This window comes from Hesperophylax consimilis, chromosome 3 (genome assembly GCF_061612785.1).
Source record: "Hesperophylax consimilis isolate HC1 chromosome 3, BYU_Hcon_1.0, whole genome shotgun sequence".
In the NCBI taxonomy this organism is placed as follows: Eukaryota; Metazoa; Arthropoda; class Insecta; order Trichoptera; family Limnephilidae; genus Hesperophylax; species Hesperophylax consimilis.
The window spans coordinates 9,662,973-9,689,516 of NC_142838.1; positions in this window are offsets into that span (position 1 = coordinate 9,662,973).

Consider the following 26,544-nt stretch of genomic DNA (forward strand, 5'->3'; position numbering starts at 1 on the left):
AATAATTCACAAAGAGAATTGTTACATTAACCTGTATCTATTTTTTACTACACAGAGAATACATTAAATTTTATGATTCCTCCCGGTCGTAAATTCCGGAATCTTTTTGGCCACTGAATAAAACACCAATTTTAATGCTCTGTTTCTTCCGTATTCGCTGTCCGACTTTTTCCAGGCGTAAGAAACTCGTATATTACTCCAAATCCTTCACGGGGGAATAGTCCTGAATCAAGGCTTCATAAATCTGGCTGCAGTACGGTGCGCCCGGCTTAAGGGTGCCTGTTTAAGGGCGCGCAAGGAAAATAATTTGTTTGATGGGTAATGGTAGCCAAAGATTTACTTAATTCCTACCCGGGCAGCAACATAGGAGAGGAGATTCTAATTGAACGAATGTATTTCTCAAGGGATTAATAATCTTCAGTGGAGTTTGAAAACACGTTCCAGCATGTAGAACTAATAAGCATGCTATGGATTTGCTTTCAGTTCAAGTAGAAGATACTCTTAGCATCGCTCTGGTGAAAGAAATTTAACTTTTTAGCCACTTTTGTTGAGCAGATCTGAATAGCCAGGTATTTCCGTATACTTCTCTTCCCCTCTCCACTACCATACGCCTCACAACATATCCCAAAATGAAGATGCCATATTCTCACTGTCTTCAGGTGGTTGGGAGCATTCACATAAATTAAGAATTGATAAATTGACAATGTTGATGCAACTATATGCATCTCCCTTTAACACATTTTCCTGCATTCCTCCATCCAATTACCTATTACCCAATTACTTATCCATGTCTGATAATGTGGAGTACATAAATTCAGCAACATTGTAAACAGTCTCTTAAGAAAATCCTGCAGTGAACTTTTTTCTCTAGTGCGTTTAATTCGAGTCTATTGAATCAAACTGTTAACCGCAGCAATAGTTGTATTAGATATTTATTACAGACCACAATACAACTACAATCTGATTCGCATACAATATGGCTACTTTAGACAGCATTGATAACACAAACGTGTTTATAACAATCTTTGTGTACTACCTCAAATTGTTATAAAACATTGCGTAGAGATATCAGCTTACTGTGACATTTAAATTATGTAAAATGTAATTTTTTTCATTGGTTCTTACCAAGAATACCTACATTTCTAATAATGTATCACATTGTAATCTTGCACGGGTTTTCTCATAGAGTTAATATTTTACTGCAAACGACAATTGTATGAAAGCCGACCACCATAGAACGTATATGATTGCTTATGATTTCATCTGTAAGGACTTCAATACGAGGACCAGAACAAAATGTATCCTTTACACGGGTCCTGTAGCATCCTTTATATGCCCGCATAATGGGTTGAATGAAAGAATTCTCATACCACAGTAATTCTTTGAATTTATTGTATACAAAATTGACTTTGAGGCATACGGGAAAATGATATCTAGAAAAGCCTTTACAAATAATAATAAAATAGGATGTAGAATAACATATCAGAAAAGAAACACATAAATTGTTTGAGTTTATTTATGATCCAAGAAACTATTTTATTCTACAACAGATATACAGAACCTAATCTTACCAAAGGTACAAGCAAATATTAATATTTTCTTAGAATATATAATAGAAATACATTTGAGATTCAATTATTTTTTTAATTTCCCGTTTTTCAAACACAACATGCAAATGGAAAACATTGAAATATAGCGATGTATTAATTTATTTAACTTTGTTGAACTATAAATTAAGCACTACAAATGAAAGATTCTTGATTTCTACAATTTCTATAAACTTAAAGACGATGTGCGACTTTTTAATGTTTTCTTTTGTTCTCATAATAGGGGACAACTTTAACGCACTCTAGAGCTATTTGAAACAATTTTTTTAATTTTATTCGACAGTCTACAGCACATTGTACTGATTTAACCGTATAGAAATATGAAAAGTTAACTCGATGTGATGTCACACCAAACGCGCCATAGATTTAGAAAAAATTAAAATTTAAAAATTATTTTAACCATTAAAACCAACAACAAAAAAATACTGGAATTTGTGTTAGAAGGACATATAATTGAAAAAATGGACAAGATTTCCTTATTGCTTATAATTTTACGGTAAATAGGAAGAATTTATCGAACGTGGAAGTAATAAAATTCCGATAAAACGGATGGTATTGACCTCCAGTAATTAACTAATATAGGTACATTAAACGCACGGCCCATTAGCAAACTTCGGTTATAGTGGGGCATCAACACACACAATATCTACATCGGGCGGATGTTAATTCAGAAATCACTTACATAATTTAGAAGCCGTAATGGCAGACGCGCAAGTACGAAATGTCGCATTAGGGAATACCGTGGATGAAGAAATAACTAACAATTTGAAAGTAGGAAGACATGGCACGATCAAGTGAATCAGATACTCGAGTCGGGCCATGCAAGACTCAGAATAATAGAAGAGTATGTATGAGACGATGTATGAATGTGAAGACCGAGTTGTTTGGCGGTCCGTCCTCTCTCCCTACCTCGTCACCTTTCCCTATCCCATCTCCGTTCTTTTCAAACTACCTTCAATAGTCACACTGGTTGCAGACGATGAGGAGCACTTGGGACTTTAGTGCGGCTTAACATATTTATAAATTATTTAAATTGCTTTTTTCCATTTTTTTAACGAAAAAGAAACTTAAATTTTTCGTGGTCCTAAAGCGAAGGTCAACGACATCAATTTTTCATGGATCGCCTCATTTTAGCATGCACGAGAAGATTAATGTTTGTCCTTGAATTGCTCGGAATTGACTCTTTTTGAAAGGTTCATAATTGAAAAACTGAAAGGTTCATAATTATTTTATCTTTTAACCGCAAGATAGAACAGAAAGAATTGAAAAAATTACAATCAAAATGTTTGTTTGATTTCTCAAAATATGCCTCCCAACTGCAATTAATTCTAACTAATTTTTATAATATCTGTATAATGCACAAAGAAGAAAAACCCGGTGGGGGTTTGCTTTTTAAAGTTTAGGGATTATTATAAGTTTATCTTTGTGGATTTGAATTAATGCATTTTTTTGATGGATTCTATTTAATTGTAAAACTTTAAATTCTTGTTTTAATTCACGAGTCAAATAATAAAACATATTTTTTAAATATTTGAATCTTCCGAGTCTTTGTTGGACTATTTCCAGTGGGGTTAGGTTGGTTTTATATGCTCCTCCCCAGCCTATTATTCCGTATTGATTTTTTCAAGATATTTTAAATGACAATGTGCTATTTATTTTTACATTTTAGATATTTGGAGTGAAATTGGAGTTGAAACTCATGAATATTAATAGGAATATTTTATTTTAAAAATTAAAAAGTTGAGTATAAAAGCATATATGTATTTACGAAGCTAAAAAATATTGTAGAAAATACGAAACTTAGAAAACACATCCCTTGTATTTGAGAAACCTGTAAAAAAATAGAAAAACAGAGGATAATTTTTTTTTTAAATTCATTATTTTTAGCAATATAAACGTTTATTTCTAGGATTTATATTTACCTACACATGCAACATTTGCGTTATAAAAAAACATAATTTTCATATTTTTTATTAAATTCAAGCATTGACAGTCAATTAAAAAATCATATATCCGAAATAACCTGACTTTTTCAAGACGATAGTTTTACGCGTCATTCTGGTGAATAGCAACGTTGCCAGATCATTTGAAGCACACTAAAAGACATTTTTCATTATTATGGAATCGAATTCAAGCTTGTGCAGTCTTTATTCAATGTGTAACTAAAACACCGATTGGGAAGTTTATTTTTAATTGTAAGGCTGCTAAAGTAAACTCCACTTTATTTTCATTGAAAATGAAGTTGTTTCGTGATACTCTCAAAAGTAGGGCCAAGATTTTATGTAAAATATTTAAACGTAATAAGCAAAAACGGCTCTTGTATAAAGTCTTTATGGTATATAATCTTCAATTTAAAATAATTATTCTATTAACATAACATTTTATTTTTACAGCCAATGCTTTCATTAAATAGATATTTGGCTGAATATCTAATGGACAACAGTATAAAATATAAAACAATGGGTCGGTCCCTTTTTATCGCGGTAGCCTTTTATTTGATATTCCCTAAATTCTCTACTAGGTACTTAGGGCGGGTGTATGGGCCTTTAGAATTGTTCATTACAACCCTCATCCAGTTTTTATTACCATAAAGAAATGCCCTTGGGAACTGTGAGCGCATTCCAGTGGCGGACGCTGGAAGTTTTGGTGACTGTTGGTTTCTGTATATCCTATTTTTTAATGTAGTTGGTGGGCAGTTTAATTCGCAGTTTTAAAACCCGTTTATTTTATGAATTCTGTGCGTTATCACGCCTTCGGGAGAGGGGACGCATTTTTACCGACTTTTCAGAATAATGTTTCATACATATATTTTTTTTAAATATCAACCAAATATATTTGATGAAGCAATGGCGTTTCAAACTACGGAATCGCACTAGGAAGGAAGCAGAATGAAAAAAAATTAACCCGTAATAATCAAGTTTTTTTACTAGTTAGTTTCATAATTGGATAGTACCGAGATTTATTTCGTATATTAAATGCGGTTAATTTGTAGAATGTCATAAAATGCGTGTGTGCGCGCGTGTGTGTACGTGAGTGCAAGAAGTTGATAGAATGCATTGTCATTAACTTTAACTCTATCTGCAGAGTTTCAGCTCGAGCGGATATCGTTAAATGGGTTTATTTCTATTTCCAAATTTCCGCTTTATTCACTAAACGAAAGCGAAATTAAAATAGGTATACTTAATAAAAAAGACTTGGAAATGAATTAGAAAAATTCTGAATCAATATGTAGTCGTTTCAAGCATTTTTTGATTTTATTTTGTGATATCTCACCAAAACTCAAATATTGAACATCTCCAACACCGCAACATAGATCCTGTAGATCCTGTTAAAAAAACATAATTCCCGTTTATTACGTGTGTTTCGCAAGTTGGAATCTGAATCTATAGCTTCTGTGCCCAGATGCATTAAAATTGGGTACACCATCAACATTGATGCTAATACGATTATATCTAAAAACTACTATCAAGCAAGATATAATGAAAAAGATCACTTGTAGACCAACAAAATTCTCGCATTATTCAAAATGTTGATTGGAAAATGTCCTCATTAATATCATAATCATACAAAAAATACCAAATCACAGTTGACGGTGTGTAGCAAAGTCCTGTTTTTACTCGACCGCGTACGTTTGTTGTGTGTCCGGTTCATTTTTTCAAGATGGTAGCCGTGGTTTATAGTACTTTTTGTTCCGCCAGAGCGCATGAGTGTTGCGACTGTGAGAGCTGTCAACTAATCAACATTACATGAATTCTACTGTAAAAAGAACTACCAGTTGGATCTCAAGTAAATTTATGTAGATATAGTACTGTTTATCGGTTTTGAGAGAGTACATAAATTATAAAAAAACGAGCTCGGTCGTATAATGAATCAACAGTTTCAATCATCATTAATTCCACGGCCCGCCACTGGTTCTGGCGCACAGCGACGGAGCGTTGAACGCGGAAACAAAGAGATGTTATCGGAGTGGCTCTTAAATCGGTCTGACTGACAAATTGTCGTGATTGGCTCGCGGGCCGCGGCCATATCTGCCTCTCCGACTAATTGCGCCATAAACAACAAATTAAATCATCCTTTATCCCCATATAATTCCGAATGCATTTTATGTTAATATTACCAACATTGCCTAAACAATAACCATAATTTCAAGTGGACTGCAGAGAATTTTACAGATTTACGACAAATATCTATATCATAAGGAAGGTATTTTGCCAGTCATAAACCGATTCCGAAATGCGTTTTTTTAACTTAATCAGTAGAATTTGAAATGTCGCAACACATAGGAAAGCCTTGAGATCCATATAGATTAACCAAGAAAAAATGCCTCGGGATTAGCGATGAGTCATTCATGAACGAGCCGCAAAATTGAGCTAGCTCTTTTTGATAAGCCCAATTCGTACGACTCCAGGCAAACCGTAACACTGTTCAATTGAACGGTTACTGTTTTTTATCCGAGATATTTTATAAAAATAGCGACATTTAAATTAATCAAGTATTAATTGTTAAACTTGAGACGTGAATGTCTGAGACGTTAATAGACCTACTAGGTACTATTTTATTTTTCTTGTGGTACGAGGCCTCGTACCGGTACCAAGAATCGTACGGTCATTCATTATTGTATGTATTGTATTGCATTAATTATTAATAGTCAAGGTGATAAGATTTCTTCATCATATCTCAGTATAAGTTTACTGTAATCGTATTTCGTTTGCATCCTTGAGTCGTCGCTCTTTCTTAGTAAAATTTGTCCGTCCTTCGTCCATACATATTTGTATCCCAAAGCTTTTTTCGACTTTGCCAACCACAGTAGCTACTTATTTGAGTCGACTCTTTGAGCCGTACTTAAATATTGAGCTGGTACCTTGGTTCTCTCTCTTCATAAAATGCGTCATGTCACGACCCAACGCTACTCGGGTTTGAACTGTGATGTGATGTTTTTTTAATGATTGTTGCGGTTGCAAGTATTTCTGTATATTGCAGATTTATTGGAAACTTAATTAATGTTCGATTTCAACAAGTGCTTTCCTATTATTATTACTTGGATTCATATCCCACCAATTGAATTACCAGCTTCCACGAATTATAATAATTATTCGCTTGTCACCGCCACAGTTTGCACCCAATTCGCGATCTAATTATACACGTTTTTGTACCTGTCTAATGAATATACTGCTATATTATACATTATATATATGAATTTTTATATATTTTTTAATGTACATTTTATTTATTTTTAAAATTTTATATCTTATACCTAATATATTATTTTCTAGGACTACTATAATATTATTTACTACTTACATACTAAAATATGGACTTCACAAAATTGAGACATAATCCACGAAAAACTACTAGACTTTTAGCTTCCAACAATTACCGGGAGTTTATAAAAATTTTAAAACCTTTATAATAAATATTGTTTTGTGTTCCCGATAAATGTGTTTTAGGAAGCCTAAAATCGTTACAGTTTCTCGTAGGATATAAATGAACTGTACTATTAATTCTAACATTCTTTGACATATAGTCAGGTAACATTTTATTTTTTAGCTTGTAAATAAACACTAAGGTATTATAAACTAATCGTTGCCACAGACTTAAAAGATTGAGTTGACGTTGCATGGTTTTATCCTGGTGTACCTGCTACAACACAGTATTGACCTCATGCCTCTGTTCTGGATTATTTCCATCCTCTTAATTTGGGTTTTGTTACTCAGAAAGATTACACTAAACTTGTACAATAATTAAGATGGGATGCTACAGTGGTATTGTAGACCAATATCTTTGTTTTAATGTCCAATTTTCCCTTTATCCTACTTAAGAAATTAACCCTTTTCGCAATTTTATATTTAAAATTTCAAAGTTAGTGTTAAATTTTAACTTGTTGATTATGATTTCCAAGTATTTAATTTCTTTTACTTCTTCAATATTTTGATTGTCTATATTTAGGACAGTATGTACTTTAGTTTTTTCCTTAATACCATGAATTTACTTTTCGTTACATTTAATTTATTATAATTTATTAACAGTATAATATTATTCCCAATTTGGGAGGTGGGTGTAGGTACCGCCATCTCGGGAACAGTTAATTGGATAATTGACACCTCTGCCATAGATCACACCAAGTGATTAACTAAACTATATTTTCTGACTTAGCGGGAATTCCCGGGTTCATGGGGTGAGGATTGTCTATGTCTTGGCGGCGGATGGGTCTATTCACCTACTGTGGTGGCAAGCCGAATTCGGAGAGACTGTTTGAGGGAGATGTTTTTACCTCTCAAGCAGAACTCTCTCCTTGTACCGCAGTGAAAGGGAAGAATTCAAACGTCCTGTACACAATGACTCCCAGATTTCTATCAACTCCTCATAGCTTTTTTGTTCCCAGAACTTACTCTCCTTCCTTTCCTTAAAAAAAACCTCCTCATAGCATCCCCAAAGATGACGTAGGCACTGAGGAAAATTATTTTCCTCCCGGGTGGAGCTAATATTAAAAACAATATGTCGGTGGTAAGCCAAAAATATTGTAAACTGACAAGTATTAACTGAAAAAACTACACCCTTATTAACGTGCAAACATTACATCTTCACTAACGTGAAAACATGACATAACTATTAACGTGCAAATATTACATCCTCATTTACTTGCAAACATTACACCCCCATTAACATGCAAATATTACGTCCTCATTGACGTGAAAACATTACACACCCATTAACGTGCAAACATTATATCCTCATTAACGTGCAATAGAACCATAACTTATTTTCACTTTATACATATTTACATAAGATTCTGAGACTCCTAGACCCCAGAGAGAATAATGAAATTGTTTCTGTTCACGAAATAATTTCGATATTGAAAAAAAAATAAGCTTGCACCCGAACCCGACCTCGCCCAAAGCACTCTATATCGGCATATCTTTTCAGTGTGGCCATTCATGTATTTTTAAAATGAAAATACATTTTTTATACGCATTACACCAACTAGTTTCGGTTATAACCAAACCCATTATAAAGATATACAAGTTCTAATAAGTGGTTAAAAACAAAGGAACTCTTTAATTACATTATAACTTACTTATATTACTTGCGGCACGTTCCAGAGTGAGGGGTGACTCTCAGTATCGCACTGGTGTAAGACCACCATTCAGACTTAAAACGTTGCTTGAAATGGCTTTAGCCGTGTTTGGTGACCACATCTGAACAGCCGGGTTCTTTCCTATTCCACTATCTTCAGCCTCACAACATACGTCAATTAGGATGCCATAGTCTCCAAAACGGTTGTGAGCAGTTGGGATTATTATGCGATATTTACGTTAAAAAATGTTATAATAATAATAACTTCAAGTCACTATGTTTTTTTGACGCGAATACCGCACAAGAGTCCCAACCGCTCCCAATCCTCCAGAGCCAGTGGGACTATGGAATCCCCAATTGGCATATGTTGTCAGGCTATTGGTAGTGCGGAGGGAAGGGAGATGGGGAGGAGGAAGGTAGAAGACTTCCTGGATAATCAGATCTGGTCACAAAACACGACTAAAGACTTTTCAAGCAACTTTTCAATTCTGAACGGTGCTCCTACACTAGGGCGATACTGCAAGGACGTGGAGCAAATATACTGTAACATATTATTTCGAATTCATTAATTATGAAATAACTAAACTTAATCAAATAAAATGTAAATGCGTGTAAATTTGAACCTTTGACCTCCGGATTGATAGTCGGTTCATTCAAAAGATTCAAACTTTCACTAACAAAAAGTGCCTATCAAGCTACTAATACTAAAACATAATGATTATTTTACAAAAGATTTCGTATAAAATACAGCAGACTTATTGTTGACTCCATTAAGACCAGATCAGTGTAAACAAGCGCTCCACACCAACTCAATGATAATAATATTACGTTCATTGCCAAATGAACATACTCATAGAATGAGATGCTCGTACGTCAGACGTCGCAAAATCACAGAGGGAATAAACGTCTAACGTACCCCTAATAGCACCACCCTTACAGAAAATTATAGTTCATGATTCAACACGACGACTCTTCTCGTGTGACACAAAAGTATGGAACTTCCACATCTATTACTCCGTCAAAGTTACCCGTCTCGGGAAATGCCTTGTATCACTACGGTAGCAAGTGTTCACGTTTCACATTTTCGCCAGAAGGAATTTCCATGGATTTAGAAATCTAGTAGACTGCACGTAAAATTTAAGTAAGGGTGTTTTATTTTATTTTTTATTCAGATTTGTTTATTGACAACGATCTTGGGATGTTGCAGTACTAGTTCATTTTGCTAGAATAAACAGTTTATACTAAATTGAACTAACTGATGATCGGTTAAAAATGCGCATAAATCTATGAAATTGTTGAAATTATGTTGATTACCTTACATAATTTTTTTTTTCTATACCAAATATTATATATTAGTTTTAAAACCATTTTAATTCTTTTCGTTTTAGTAAATATTTATTTAATTATTTTAATGCAGATAAATTGGCATTTATTAAAATACAATTCTTATATTTTCATACAAAAAAGGGATAAAATTTATTATAAGTTACTTGAAGTAATTATTTATATATTTTAATTGTATGTTTTACATTACCTACCTCACTAGGTGTGACCTGTTCTAAAGTAGGTGCCAGGAATGTACAGTAAGCGTATTACCATTATATTGACAGAAAATAAGACAATGTTAAATTTAGATACATGTTGATTGAGAAGAATTAATAAAGTATGCAGTGTCTAAAATAAGATGAATAACGGTAAATTTTTAGACACTTAGTTAAAATTCAACAATTTTTATTATTATTCAACGAGGTTATTGAAAATAAATAAAACAATATAAAATGAAAATGCAAGACATACAATAATAAGTTGTAAGCTGTTAATTTAATTAATACCTCCCTAATTGAAAATAACTCGTGCTTAGGGAGAAAGATTCAGATGTAATTGTTCCAAAGACTCTTTGAAATTCTAAGAACACCGCAACAATACACAATACAATACAAGTTTTTTTTTAAATCTATATCTTCCTTCCAATCATCGATTTCTATTCTCATGAATTGTTGTGATCCAAATTGTTCATCACAAAGGTTGATATTATTTTCGAAGTATTTTTTAAGTAACTAACTAACTAACTAACTAACCATCACGCCGTTTCCCCGCAGGGGTAGGCAGAGAGGACGGACCGCCAAACAACTCGGTCTTGGCACACACTCCTTGCCTCATTCACATTCATACATCGTCTCATACAAACTCTTCTATTATTCTGACTCTTGACATGGCCCGACTCGAGTATCTGATTCACTTGATCGTGCCATGTCTTCCTCGGGCGTCCCCGACTTCTGCTACCATTCACATTTGCATCATATATCCTCCTTACACTCCTATCTTCGCTCATTCGCTCTACATGCCCAAACCATCTAAGCGTCCCTTTCTTAATCTTACTCATTACGCTTACATCAGCCTTGCACTCTTTGCGGATCTCCACATTCCTCACACGATCAAACATGGTTTTACCACACATACGCCTCAGGGATCTCATTTCAACAGCATTTAATCTACTTTCATCCTTTCTTTGCCAGTTCCATGCCTCACTTCCATACATCAAGGTAGGTACCAGCACTCCGTTGTGGACTGCTAACTTCGCTTTTTTGGACAATTTTTTGTTAGCGCCTACGGCGTTTAGTCCTCCATTAACGGAATTACCTGCATTTACCCTTCTTTCGATATCTCTGTCAGCCTTCCCATCTCTCGTAAACATACTTCCTAAATACACAAACTCATCCACCTGCTCCAAGTATTCCCCATTCACAATTATATTGCACACTGTTTTCGTACTCTCTCTTTCAAACACCATTACTTTAGACTTACTTACATTCATCATTAACTCATTCTTCATGCATACTTCGTTCATCCTAGACACGAGAGACTGTAGATCATCTATACTATTAGCAATCAGCACCGCATCATCAGCATACAACAGGCAACATACTTTCAAATTATTCAAATTCGCGCCCAATCCCACCTCTTTCAATTCTTGCATACAATTATCCATGTATAGATTGAATAACCACGGCGACATTACGCAGCCTTGTTTAACACCTTTTGTGATATCAAACCACCCCGTAAAACCACCGTTTACCCTAACACATGCAACGCTTCCCTCATACAGAGACGCAATTGCCTGAGTCAGATTCGTATTCACTCCATACTTGGACAACACCTTCCATAGCTTTTTCCTGTCGACTCGGTCGTATGCTTTTTGTAAATCTACAAAGGCACAGAAAAGTTTCTGGTTTTTTGCCAGAAACTTCTCAGTGAGCATACGCAATGAGAAGATCTGGTCCATGCACCCCCTTCCACTCATAAAAGCACCTTGCACATCCCATATTTTATCCTTTGTTTCCTTTCTTACTCTTTCAATCAAAATTCTACCATACAGCTTGCCAACTGAACTAAGCAGGCTAATAGCCCTATGATTCCCACATTCCATACGTGACCCTTTACCTTTGTATAATGGCATGATCACAGCCCTTCTCCAATCTAAAGGCGTGTAACCTTCCTTTAAACATTGGTTAAAAAGATTGCACAACCATGTGAGAATTACACGGCTACCTCCTTTAAAATATTCAGCAGCAATATTGTCAAACCCAACAGCCTTACCATTCTTCATACATTTAATCGAGCTTTCTATCTCATCCATGCTAATTTCGGTAACATTCACTCCATCGTCATTCATATCTGATTCGCCGCTGGAATCACTGTCACTCACTTCGCTTTCGAAGACTTCCTCGAAATAATTCATCCATCTCTCTTTTATTTTTTCCTCATTCGTCAACATTTTTCCATCTTTTGATTTTATCACTTTCATGCTTCCGTTTTCTGGGCCACTCCGGGACCTTTTGACTTCTTTCCAAAACAACTTAATGTTTTCTTGGAAATGGTTTGTCATTTTCATTCCTTCTTCCTCTTCCAGGCGTTTCTTTCGTTCTTTCACTCCAACTCTTACTTTTTTTTACATTCCTTATATACTTCTTTCGCTCGATACTTCTCTTCGCTGGAAGCACTGCCAGCCGCAATCAGACACAACCATGCTTTCTTCTTTTCTGAGACCAGTGCTTTAATCTCATCATCCCACCATGCATCACCTTTCTTCCTACCTTGCGTACTTATTCCACAAACCTCCCTAGCAGATTCACAAAGACACACTTTTATGTGGTTCCATGTTTCGTCTATGCTTAGACCATCCATTTCCTTCGCATTCAATCTTATCTCTGCACAATTCACATACTTACTTCTCACATTATCGTTTTGCAGTTTTTCTATTTTGACTCTTGTCGGAGTTGGTACCGTTACCGTTACCGTTATTATTAAATTACATATTTTGGTAACATGTTCACATTGTTCACAGGTTGAAAGTATTCAAATTTGTTTGCGTTTGAAATCATGATTTATTTTCGTGATTCAAGAAATTTTTCTTTTTCAAATGATTCGTTTACTAAACTAAGAAACTGTTCTCCTATTACAATCTTCTAAATTTTGAATGTTGATTCCATCTATGCTGGGCTTCGATTTGTTGTTGAAAAGAATTTGATATTTTTGTTTATTTCTTCTATACTTGTCAGAAAATATTTACTTATCTTATTGTTCATATTCTTTTCGTCAAATTTTATAAATTAACAAGTCATTTCAATATCTTAACACACGGATTCCAATCGTTAGAGCACAGGTGGGAATTCTGTCCTTGTTCTTCCGGTATTTTAACAGTATATCAACGAATTCCTGTAGTTCTCCGAGGAACTAGCGTCATTGATATCTTCATCACCGGTACATACTCGGGAACACGCCAACGCACGCAAAAAATTTGAAGAAGTTTGACATAATATTCTTTCTTCCCTCCTACTACATGGGTCTCTTCAAAACTCATGTTCACTCTTTCTTCTTCCCAAAAACAGCATCCACACAACAAAATATGACATAGGCCCTGAGAGAAATTATTTTCCTCAGAGCCTAATGTTATCTACCTATGGTAAAATTTGTATCTGTGGAAAAAAATGACTCAAGTACCTACCTACTTTATTTCCCACTAATAATTCCCATTAATATTTTAGTTAGGCTTGTAATTTCTAACCAATTTTTAACTAATTTCTAAAAATTATTCGCTTAACTAAAAAAATAGACCCAAATTTTGTAATGAATAAGCAATTAGAATCAATTTTTAAGTCTCCGTTTTTGTATCCATTGTAATTTTCATAATAATTTTGAAATTAAAATATGTACCTATATATGTTATGTAGTTTATAAAATGACCATTTCTACTCCATTGTAAACACATATTTCTTCAAAAAACAGTAAAAATTAATAAAAATAAATAAAAATTCATCATAATAACGATTTGACAATAAAATTGGGTCATAAATAATTAATATTACTAGTAAGGTTTTTCCCTGAACAATATTGAAGTGAGTTACAAACCCAAGGAAGTAAGCCTACTGAAAATATCAATATAATTAGAAATTCGACAGTCTTAAATGAATTAGTAACAAATTCAATTAATATAATTGATTAAAAACCCTTAAAAACCCTCTCTCCCTCCCCCATATGTTATGTATATAAACCGTAGACTAAGAATAATTTGTACCAGTCTGAAGGTGGCTTTAACGAGCTGAAACCGGTTACGGTCAGTAAAAATTAAAGTGGAAAAAATTTCTTATTTGTTATATTATAATACAGTATTTTATTCATTTTTTTCTACATACATTCCTTATTCAACATCTTCTATTCTTAAAACTCCTGTTTCTTGTCATTAAATGTCTCCTTTGTGTATTAAACTCTATCAACAAGCGAATCCTACACTCGAAATCTACAATTTATTCCTGTGTGTCTTGGAAAACTCACATGGAGATTCAAGCTTTTCCCCAGTAGCAAGTAGCGAGGAAAGTGAAGAAAACTGGGGGAAACTCGACAAAAAAGTTGTCGCCGGAAGCTCCCGCGTTCACTCATTTGAATATTTAAATCCTACGTAAAATATTACGATATGTCAAAAACGACATCAAATCCAGCGTACCACAGGGTCCTTAATTGAGTCACGGCAACTTGTTGTGACTTTCTGTATTTGTCTTTCAATTTTATATAGAAAGGCTTTTGAAAATGTCAAAGCGAACGCGATTTTGTCAAGATTAATAACTATACACATAGGATGGAAGTTTTCGAAATTCTACCCAGATTAACTTAGTTGTTGTGACTTTTTAGAATTAAATAATGTAAATATGTGTAAATGCGAGAAATAAACATCAACAATACTAACTGATAAGAGGTTAACCGTTTTTTAAATAAAGAGTATCTGGGGGTAATGTCATAACGTAATAACTTCGGGAGGTTATTAAAAAAAATTATAACTTTTTCGAAATTCTAATCTTTATTTTCGCATACAAAAATATATTTTCATAGAAGAATATTTATTTGCCCATTGAAAAAATTCTTTTTTTTTACACTGAAAGTTTGGGATTTAGAAAAAAGTTGTAAATCTTTTTTACTTGCACTATCGTGTAAAATCATCCACCCCCCCCCCACGAAGTTAGCGTTCTTTACCCCCGTATATTTTATGCGTGATCATTTTTAACATAAATTTAGCAACCAGTAAAGAGAAAGAAAGTAGAGATCTATAAAATAAAAAAAGTGGTGCATTTCAAAGTAATACACACAAAACACTGTACAAAATCAGCAAAAGATAAATAAAATATCACACAGAGAGATTCTTGCAAGATAAAACCCATGAATCACAATGGCTGCTTTATAAGTAGGTACCTATGTACTTATATATTTATTTAAATACAAACGGCACGACATGTGCCAATAACATAAATATAGTTAAAAAGTACAAGGTATAAAGTATACAGCATAAAATTTAAAGCATAATATACGGTATAAAGTGTTGAGGTTAAATATAAAGTTAAGTATAAAGTGTAAAGTAAAGAATATAATTTACGGTGTAAAGTGTAAGGTTAAATATAAAATTAAGTTAATTATAAAGTATTAAATATAAAAAACAAGTACAAAAGGTAAGAAAAAAAAATGTTTATAATGTCTAAGAAGAATTATTTTTCAACTATGCCAAACATAAATGTTTTTGAATTATCAAAGTAACGATAACGTAAAAAATAATTATGCTTAATTACTTATCTTTTGATTCTTGCATACATATTTTGTTTTTAAATATATCTTTTATATGATAACAGACTTCGCTTATCATTGATATCAAAGTATTCATTTCCTAATCTATGAAGGCTATATATTAAAGAATTTTGATCTTCATTTACGTGTTAGAGGCAATATCGTTACAATAATATGGCGATATGAGTCGTGTTGGTCTACTAGGTACATCATAATTTATCAGCGAGATAACCCTTATATTATATATTATTTGACTTATGAAATTCCACGGCAATAAAAGCACAAAGGAAAAAAAAGACAACGATAATACCCGCTTTATTCACCGCACAGGGGTCAGTTGTGAATTATTTTATTGCATCATTTGATCAGGCGGGACTTATAATATTAGGCCGTTCCGTTTTCAAATAATGCGTTCGCATCCCCGTTTCTGCCGCCCTTGGCTCTTTCTGGTGGTAATAACTCAACGTCCCGGGCCTTTTTTTCCCCGGAGCCGGGTTGAAGCCAGGCACAAAAAATCAACTAGTCCCTCCTAGAATTGGTCGTTCGAATCTTGAAAAAATGTTTTTGCTCTCCTTTGAAAAGGGACTCAGCACTGAAAAGAAAACATTAGGTCTTAACATTTTGTAATACAGCATATTGATAAAATTTTCCGCGGTATCATAAATACTATATGTTTTTTGGTGCCTCTTACAAGATCGTGATCTAACGAGTAGAATTGTTTTTCATTAGCAAATCATTTTAAGTCTGTGTTTAGTTCAGTGAAGCAGCCAAATAAAGGGAAAAGAAGACATGCTCTCGAAGAAAAATGAGTATTGCTCATTTATTTAGAATCTCTTCAAATTATTGGTAATTCCAGTTAAAAATGGAAATATGAGAAAATATTCAGATTTTCATCAACATCGTGATAAAATATTTGTAGCTTCCTGAAGATTTGCAATATTTCCTTTTTTCCCTGTAGCAATCATATTATATTATTAATAATACTGTGGTCTGTAAGTCTGTTTCAAACTCAATGAAATCAATAAATTATTTTTGTAAATGTAACTGTTTGTTTGAAAAATTTCGGACAAGTGATAAAGTATAAAAAATACAAAATATTTTTTTTTTCGATATCGGAATTATTGGTATTGGTAGTGACTGAGTAGTAAGTTTTAATACGTAGTAATAGACGGAGAAATAAGGACAACGACCAAAAGACGTTAACTGAACCAACAAACGATGATTACTCAAGCATACCTCAAAATGAAAGTATCATTGAAAATGTAGACCAGCATTTTTAAGAGAAAAACAGTTGTGTGCAAAAACAGAAGCATCACCCGCTAGAATATCCCATACATACCGGCTCAATTGATCAGTTCAGGGTACGTGTAATCTGCTTCAATTTTTTCTAGTGTTTTATCTTTGTTTTATCATTTTGTCACTAGTCAAACATAATTCTGAAGTTTAATCATTGAAGATAAAATTAACAACAATCAAATAAAAAAAACAGAAGAATAAGAAAAAAAAATCATCAACATCCGGGAATTGAAACCAGGCCTTCAGCTAATTGGACCGTATTAACATTCGTCATTGTTAACCATACTTCTTACTGAGAACTACCCAAATTATTTCAATTTAAACTTTCTCGAATATATTTCTCGTATGTTACAAGATTCTACTCGAATTCAATTAAAATATCGATAGTGTCTTTGATATAAAAAAAAATCCATTTTATTTTTAATTTACGACAGCAATTGACATTGTTAGAAGTCTAGGATGAATATTTTTTACAGTGGAATAATCTATTGTTTTACGGGTAAACGCGATGCTCCTTATAATCTAAATGTTCATGATTTTTTTCAAGGTAGTGCTTTGCAATATTATTAGAAAATATTCGTTTACGCCCGTACATACGATAAATGAATATGAATAAATAGTTTTGTTCGTTTAAAAACACAATTTATTCAAGAAAGGCAAACAAATGCAATATTGGATTGAACACGTAGATTATAAAGAACGTCGCGTTTATGATATTAATAATTATCATTATTTAATAAAGTTAAAAAAATAAATATTAATATTGGAATGTGTACCGTTTCCTCTATATTACATTATCCTTGGCTCGGCCAGTTGGCTTCATATATTTTTCTCTCGTCCATTTCCCCTCCTTTAACGTTCCCACGTGACGCATCTGCCTTCCTCCCTTCTTGTTACGGGATCGAAGCCATCCCAAAGCCATCTTTGATGATACAGCTCTGTTTCAATTCTTAAAATTACTTTGAACACCCTGAAAATCGCAAGCAAAAAAATCTTCGCATATCTCATTCTCAATAATGCTATAGGTACCCACATTTGAATGTGCACTATATACCCATGTATAGTACGTATTATTTATGATATCATTTTTTTAGTTATTTTTTTATTGAATTTAGAAACTGTTAAGTTAGGAAGAAAATAAAAATAGGTCGAAAACTATATGAAGAAGAAAAAACATCTAAGACACTGTCTAGATTGCTGTTAGTTCTGTGAGTGATTTGAATCTTGCGATAAAACATAAAGATAGCAGCCAATAAAAATGAGCTGTTAGAAAGTTAAGATAATGTTGGCAGTTCTTATTCAAAGTATGATACAGTTAAATATAGACGGAGATAGGGTCCCATTGGCTCACTTGGTAGAGCGGTGCCCGAAAAGGCAAGATCTATGTTCAAGTCCTAGATGTGACATGACACGCTAATATTGTCTTCAATCATTAAAGAAAAAAAAATTGTTCCAAAAAAATAGCAAGAGATTTGTAAAAATTCGCATTCTTGGAGAAAATATTTATTCATCCAGTTCTTATTGTAAAAATAAACACTAAAATATGAACCAATTTTGTGTTTGAAAAGTTTTATTCAGTAACTAACTGAAGTTCCCGACGTTGCTAGGGTTTTCTTTTGCTTTAAAGGCTAGGAAAAGGGGATAGTGGTAGTTTTATGAAATTTTATGAAAACAGAAACCTTCCTCTAGTCTGTAAGGTCAAGTGAGCAAAATTTCATTAATCCTGGAAAACTATAGATTTGAATAAACAACAAAGTCACGCCACAACAGACTTTCTTATTTGTGTATTTAAAGAAATCGGAAATTCGGAAGTCCAAACAATATTAACATACAGGAGAGTACCTACTGAATGTTGCAGCTTGCTTTAAAAGTATTGTGAATATGTTATTTAGGCCCACGTAAGTTTGATTTGCAGTATCAAAGTTCGTTTATTATTCCATTAAAAATATTTGTATAGTATATTTATCTATATTTGCTACCGATTTTGATACGTCAACTTTATTTCATTCAAAAGCGTTTACAAAAGTACGTTTTAAAAATTATGAAAGAACAGAAATAGATTATTCTTAATTGGTGATTTAGAGGTCAAACATGGTTAATAAAAACGATTTACAGGGTCCTATCATTTCGTTAATTATTTTGTTCATTTGTAAAGATTTGTAAAGCCATTAATTATTAATATTTAAAACGTATTTTTTTCTTTATTGAAACTAATACCTATTTTTGACTTTTTAGTAGTTTTTCTTACGATGCAGTTTTTTTAAAAGCCATAGTTTAAAAAAAGCGGTTATTATTTTTTAAAAATCATGCCAAACGGCTGATAATCCACCCTTCTGAAGGCAATTTACCGGCATATCTATTGCACCGTGCATTTGAAATGAAGACTTCCTCCCCTTTGTAGCTTTGTGGCCAATTTCTGAATGTTTTTATCTTCTAGACATATAAATTATTGGAAAATCCGAACAATATTAGTTACAGGAGACTACCTTCTGAAAGCTGCAATTTGCTTTGAAAGTGTTGTAAACATCTAATATAGACCTAAGCAATTTCCACTCATGTTTGTTCCTCGATTATATTATATATTTATCATTGGATGAGTCATACATATAATACTCACCTTTGCCTACATTCATTTGCATTGATTGTGGTGTCAAGGAAAGACACAGGAGCAATAACTTAATAGTACATATATAATCTCCGCCTAGGTCACCATTTAGAATCGAAACGTTGCGTCAAATGGCTTTAGCCGTATGCAGTGACCAAATTTAAATTCTTCTCCTTGCTACTACCTTCAGCATCATTACATACTCCAATTAGGGATGTAAGTAGTATGACTGGTTCAATGGTGCAATACATCTACAGTAAATAAATATCAAATAATGGAACTTTGAACAGAAAAATGAATATTATCTTAATATGAATATTATATTAGTATTTCATATGTTTTTTTATTGTAAAAGGTGTAAACAATAAACATTTCGTATTACCTTTAAAAATACCAGAATTTTTCGATTAATTCAAAGAAAAATGAGAAAATTTGTTTTTTCCTTTTCCTACGAAAAAGATGAAAAATCTCATGATGTAGCGGAATCAAAGGGAGATCAAACACATAAAATGGTAAACTTCACTTAAACAAATAGGCATTGGAATACCTTTCTCCGGAGAAGACAAAAAATGGTATCCGCCTAGTTCGCCTGAGGGGATATTAAAATATCCTAAGGTTTCTTTGCTAAATCAAGCATATATTATATCCGAATAAAAAGTCTCCAACAAATCCGAAATCATACAGGTAAATAAAAATCGTATGAAGATTAAAAAATTATTAAAAACAAATGTATATTTCAATATTTACGTTATATTTTCGTGGAAAAATTTTGCTTAGAAAATAAAATTCACAATACACATAAATTTTATATCATCATATATTTTACCATAATATACAATATTATTATGAAAGTACTAGTTTTCTATGGTATATAATAGTATTATGCCATGGAAAAATATGTGGTGTAATATTCCTATCGTTAATAATTAGTATTTTGGAAAATAAATTACTCAAAATACCTACCCCGTGTATTGCAGAAGTGACATATCGTGTTATTATGATCGTGTGTTGGCAGTTTTTTTGTATAAAAAATGAAATAAATTCCCAGTTTACCAATAATTTTAAAAAATTAAGTCAGTTTGAATAACTCAGAAAAGAGTTCAAATTAAACCATTTAAATGATTATTTCAGCTGTCATTTCTGAGCATGTTATTCACTTCTACTTTTTCTTAGAATTACTTATGTTTTTGTTAGTGTTTCGGAGGCCTGACGAAAAAAACTCCTCGCAATTGCAAACTGACCGTTAAATTTGCTACTAGGTGATAGATTAAAACATCTGTCCACAAATAAATAAGTGCTACAAATATTTAATTCATGATTTAAATGTAATAGAGTTAGGTTTATTGAATTAGGTTTTCAACCTACGCCCTAAGGACTGAGAATTCAAATCGTTCTGTTATATCAAAGGGGACATTGTTATTTCTCAATTCAGTGAAAATGGACCGCCAGATATATACCGTGCCTTTTCGTAGTCATTTAATAGGTAATACACTTTAACATTAGTAAAATAAACTAAATTGATACTTTTAAAAGCTTCCTTCAAATAAAACAACCGTCTTATAAACAGTTGCATTATCACTGAGCTCCAAAACTCGTAAAAAAACAATCCCAAACAATCGTCGCAAAATATTGTCCCGATATTTCATCTCGGAGTGGAGATGGAGGAGACGTGAAGGAAATTAACTAAATCCCCGTGAATGTCCGGTGGCAGCTTAAGATAACACGCTCTTAGGTCCATTCTAACTGCTTCCAGGAATGATGAAACTGATTCAATTCAGAGGGTAAAGTGTCCAAAAAAATAGCAAAATTTAAAAAATTCAAGTGTTGTGTTTCGGTTAAAAAATCGAATCAAATTCAGCGGCTAATTAATTGTTTTGTCATTTCATATGAAAATTGTGAAGGGGCAAGCTGCCCAAAGCCAGCTTGGGAGTATTCCTCCATCTATTGGAGATTTTTGTTTAGGATATGGTACATAATATATTTAATTTTTTTTAATAGAAAGACATACATTCTCTGGTTACGGATAATCTGACAATATTTGAAAATCTTCTACTAACACCACACTAAGCGAAAAATATTGAGTCTATTGTGACGGAGGACTTAGCCAGCCGAGTAATTGAACACACTAAGCCTGGGTGGGACCCAAACGCGATTTCAACTCAGCCATATACTTAAATCTGGTAGCCTAATTTAAAAATGTTTCGTTAACCTTTCCTCATCTGTGGTGTGTATTTACTACACATTGCTTCTAATAACTTTAATAACTCTATAAATATAATAAATTCTGGGTTCAGATTTTAGGTATTCCTCCGTTATACATTTATGCACTGAATTAAAAAATAATATATCATAGTTTTCAAATTCAATTAAAAATCAGAGTTTTTTGTTAAAAATCGGGAACAAATACACCAATACAATCAACCGTGTGATACTAAATACGCGAAGAGTGTGCGAGGAAATGACACGCTATTGATGTCCCGCTTTAATTCGCTATGCGGGAATATGAGACATCCACACTTCTGCAGTTGTAGTTTTTGATTTAGACCATCGATACCTACGACCGCACAGCTGTGTTTGTGCCAGCTGCGTCGCTAGCCAGTTGGCCGCGAACCGTCGTTAGATGTGGACCCCTCGCACGTTTCTTTAGCATATGCCGATGGTTTTTTCATGTTTTCAGCAATTAAATTACAATTATTATCACTTTTGATATAAAATATAATAAACATAATCGATTAGCTATGAATATTCATATTTTTCCGATATTAAATCGCTTATTTTGAGATGTGTATTGACTACACAGCACCGCAACGCGTGTATTTTTTTAGCACAGTAAGGGAAAGGTTCATAGCTGAAATCATTTGAAGACACTGTTTGGTAAGTAGGTACAATCCACGATTATGTTTAAAATCTAAAAGAATGTTAGCTAGCTAGCTCAATGATTTAGATCACTTGGGGCGATATTTTTTTAATAATCTTAAATAGCAACTTATATTATTGTCTTTAATTTGCTTAGGAACGTAGTTGTTCAACCCTTAGAAACAAGCAGATTTTTTGTACCTTTGCTATTTTTATCTGCAATCTGCAACATTTCCTAAAAGCATTTATTTTTAATTATATATTTTTAAAAAACGTACTAAAAATATCACAACTGTTAATTTACGTGCGTATGTAGACGATGAAACGAGGTTCAATAGTCAAAGAATAATATACCATGTTTCATCTTATTCATGCATCCTCCGTCCTTCTATGATATAAAAAAAACTTTTCAAATGCTTTCCAGGACCATTACTTCCTTGACCGTGTCCTTACTTTAAATGCTGATTTATAGCCAACATAAATTCCTTTCTCTCTAATAGTCCTTCACAAGGATAACAAATAATTTTTTTACCGTATTAATAATGCGTGAAAACTTGATTACACAAATTATTAGTTAAACGATAAAAATGCAAGCCTTCCCTGACAGTTTGAGAGGGTTTGAAATTTTTTCCAACATAAAGAACTTTATATGATTCAGTAGCTAGATATTATACCAATTTACTAGTGTGTGATTTCAACATTTATTCTGGGTCATAAAGCCTAGTAATCACGGGCGAGCATCATACTCGCCCGTGCTTTTTACTAGGCTTCTGTCTTTTGAAAGCTCCAATATTTAAGAACTGTCAAAGTAAGTAGTTAATTGTGGCACATTCCACAGTTGACTGCTATTTTCTAAACATCCATTTCCCTAAAAAAATTGAAACTACTAGCAATTAAATTTACTTAAAATTTATAGTTTATAAAGCCTTTTAGATTTGTAATAAAATCCAAAAAGTCCACAATGGAGAACTGACGATAAAAATTTCCCTGAAGCCTTAAATTATCTTTGAAGATGTTTTGTGGCTGGTGTCTTTTGGGAAATGGAGGAGTGGACACGGGTCTTTAAGAACCAATTTTGTACAAGGGATGAAACACAGAGGCCGGCAAATCGTTCTATAGCCGAGCAGTTGAACCTTAGAACGAGTCCATTTTCATGTGACAAATATCAACCGTGTACTAATTTTGGACCCGCATTTGGCGTTTTTTTTTACTGCATTCCTACATCTCTGAGCATTAAAATATAGGTTAAAATGGACGGCATTCCCACCTAACGCTTGTACTCAAAAAATTTGAATCTCACTGATCATAAGCATCCTTGATACTGATACTGCTTCTTCACAAAAATTAATAAATACGTAACTAAATTAAGTGCCTTAATATGGGGTAATGTTTCCACCCTGATTTACCAAGGAATACCTCTCTCACACACATCATTTCTTTTTCGAAATTTCAAGCTACCACAGACATCCAAATACATAGACGTTTTGACAAGCTGGAGGCAAACCACGTGATCATTTGTTTGGCACCAAGAGGGTTTAAGAATACTTTGAATAATTTACGACATCAATTGTACGTTGAACTCCGAAGAGCTCAAATTGAAATAACCACAGAGTAAATGTTTGTAAAAACGGTTAAAAAACCGAACTGCTTTCAGATCAGGTTTCGCATCGACGCTAAATATAAGTGAGGTGGGGAAATTATAACACATTTGTAAAAGTGTCTAACTAAAGAGTTTTGGAAACAAGGACGAACATTCGCTAACCCGATTTGCGATTTGTAGTTAAGTTTTTTACACATTTGACCCATTTGTTGTAAATTGGTAATTCGTCAGCAGAATTTATTTTCTGAATTACAGAAAGAGAGATGGTCACACCTCCGCGCTCCTCGCAATTTGGTTTGTTCCCCTTTCCCGATAGGCAAGTCTATCAATTTGAATGTCTATGCATGCCACTCTTCCTTCTTCCGTCGCGACTCTAAGTATACACTTTATTAGACCAATAAGCCCCTTATATGTCACGAGATGATTCTCCTTCTGCGGGATTTCGTACGGTCGTGTAGGAGTTAGGCAATTATGATCACTAAATAAAGTCGAAATAAAATGGAACCAGCGAGTATAGTTAGGCGCTGTGTTGATAAATTTATCCCATAAAAATATAAGTTATTTTTGGTACATTTCAATACTTAATATATGTACGGGACGTGTTTGCCTGTACAAAAAAAGACTGTAAATAATAAGCACCGGCACACATCAGTCCTCAACCTGGGTAATGATTTAAGTAAAATACCGTGAGGTGTTCTATCCAAAACATCATAAAAATAGACGATTTAAACCAAAATTCACATTTTAATTATAAGTATTGTACTGGTATACAGAACGTACAAAAGGGGTGTAGCTTATAGGTACTTCCTATTTCTTACAGCCAACCCAATTCACAAGAAATAATTATATGTATTTCAATACAACTATGTTTTAATACACGGATAGAAACTGAGACAATCGGAATTCTTTCAGGGATGATTTCAGATTGGAGCACATTGTGCATCATCGCGCCATACGATACAGCAAATGGCGTAGGCGACTGTTGCAGCAGTGCCCAGTTCAATTGGTAGCAAGCAGAAATTGGCCAGCCTTTAGAAGATCAGCATCATTGGCTAATTCAGTCGGTAGCCAGCAGGAATTGGCCAGCCTCTAGGTTGTCAGCATCAATGCTGTTCAGTCGGTAGCCAGAAAAAATTGTCCAGCCTCTAGGTTGTCAGCATCAGTGACCAGCAATCGGCAGCAGCATAAATTGGCCAGTCTTTAGGCGATCAACAGCGATGGACAGTTCAGTCAGTAGCCAGCAGAAATTCTGCGGCGGAATGGTAATTTGATTATAAGGGCCGGCACACGAAGACGCCCCATTATTGTAATGATGACAGATGCGTCTGGCTCAGCTGATAGAGTGCCCGTAGTAAACAGCTCGTTGCACATAGTTGTAATCTTTAAAATGATTGCGCCGTGATGGAGGAACAGAAACGCATACAGATTTCAGTTGACACTCAGAAATTGTAAGAACAGATGGCGTTGTCGCTACTCCTAGTTTTAAAACTTGAATCCTCCAATATTTTGCTTTAATGGGCTATTTATAATATCTCCTACAAGCGTTTGTGTGACAGCTTGCAAAAACCTGTTAACGTTTTCAAAATGCAGGTATTGTGATGCGAATAATATTTTGCCCAGGACCAGCTTTTGGCTTTGTCAATATTTTAAATTCGTTTTAGAAAATAGGGTTATCGTACTGTTGCATGCTCGATCCAGTCGTTTTGCCGCTTGGTAACAGATTGATGCATTTTTTAACTTGTAAATATTATGTGTTGGAAAAAGGGGTCATCAAACTTGCAGGTGTGCAACTTTAGCCGCAATTGATATCAAATGCAATAAAATCATTTTTCCTGTTCGATACAATACATTTTAGACCGAAATTGCAGATACAATATTTTAACTCTCAGCCATCGTATTATCAAAGCTCTTTATCATGATGGAAATGACGTAGCAACCTTAATATAGCAATACAGCATAGCAGTTAAAATTTCCCACACATAAAGTTTTACTTTAAAAGATTCTAATAACTTCATTCACTTCTAAATACGTCACCAAGGAATGCGAATTATGTGCAGATTGGTGATATTCTCAATATCGCCCTGCCTTTCAGAATCAAAAAGTTGCTTGAAACAGCTTTAGCCGTAACTTAGTAGCCAGATTCTTTCAATTTTTATTTATTTTACCTTCATCCTTCTCCTCCCCTATCTACTTCAGCCTCACAAAATCCCCAATTGGGCATGTCATAGCCTCACCAGTTGGGAGCAATTAAACTCTTGTGTAGTACGTAAAAAAAAGAAAAAAATTGTCTCGTTTGTTAATTTTTCTTTGTTGTATGTAAAAGCTTTTCGAAGGCGTTTTATTTATCGATGTCAAAAAAAAATGTTGTGCCCACGCCAATAAACAATTTAATACTAACT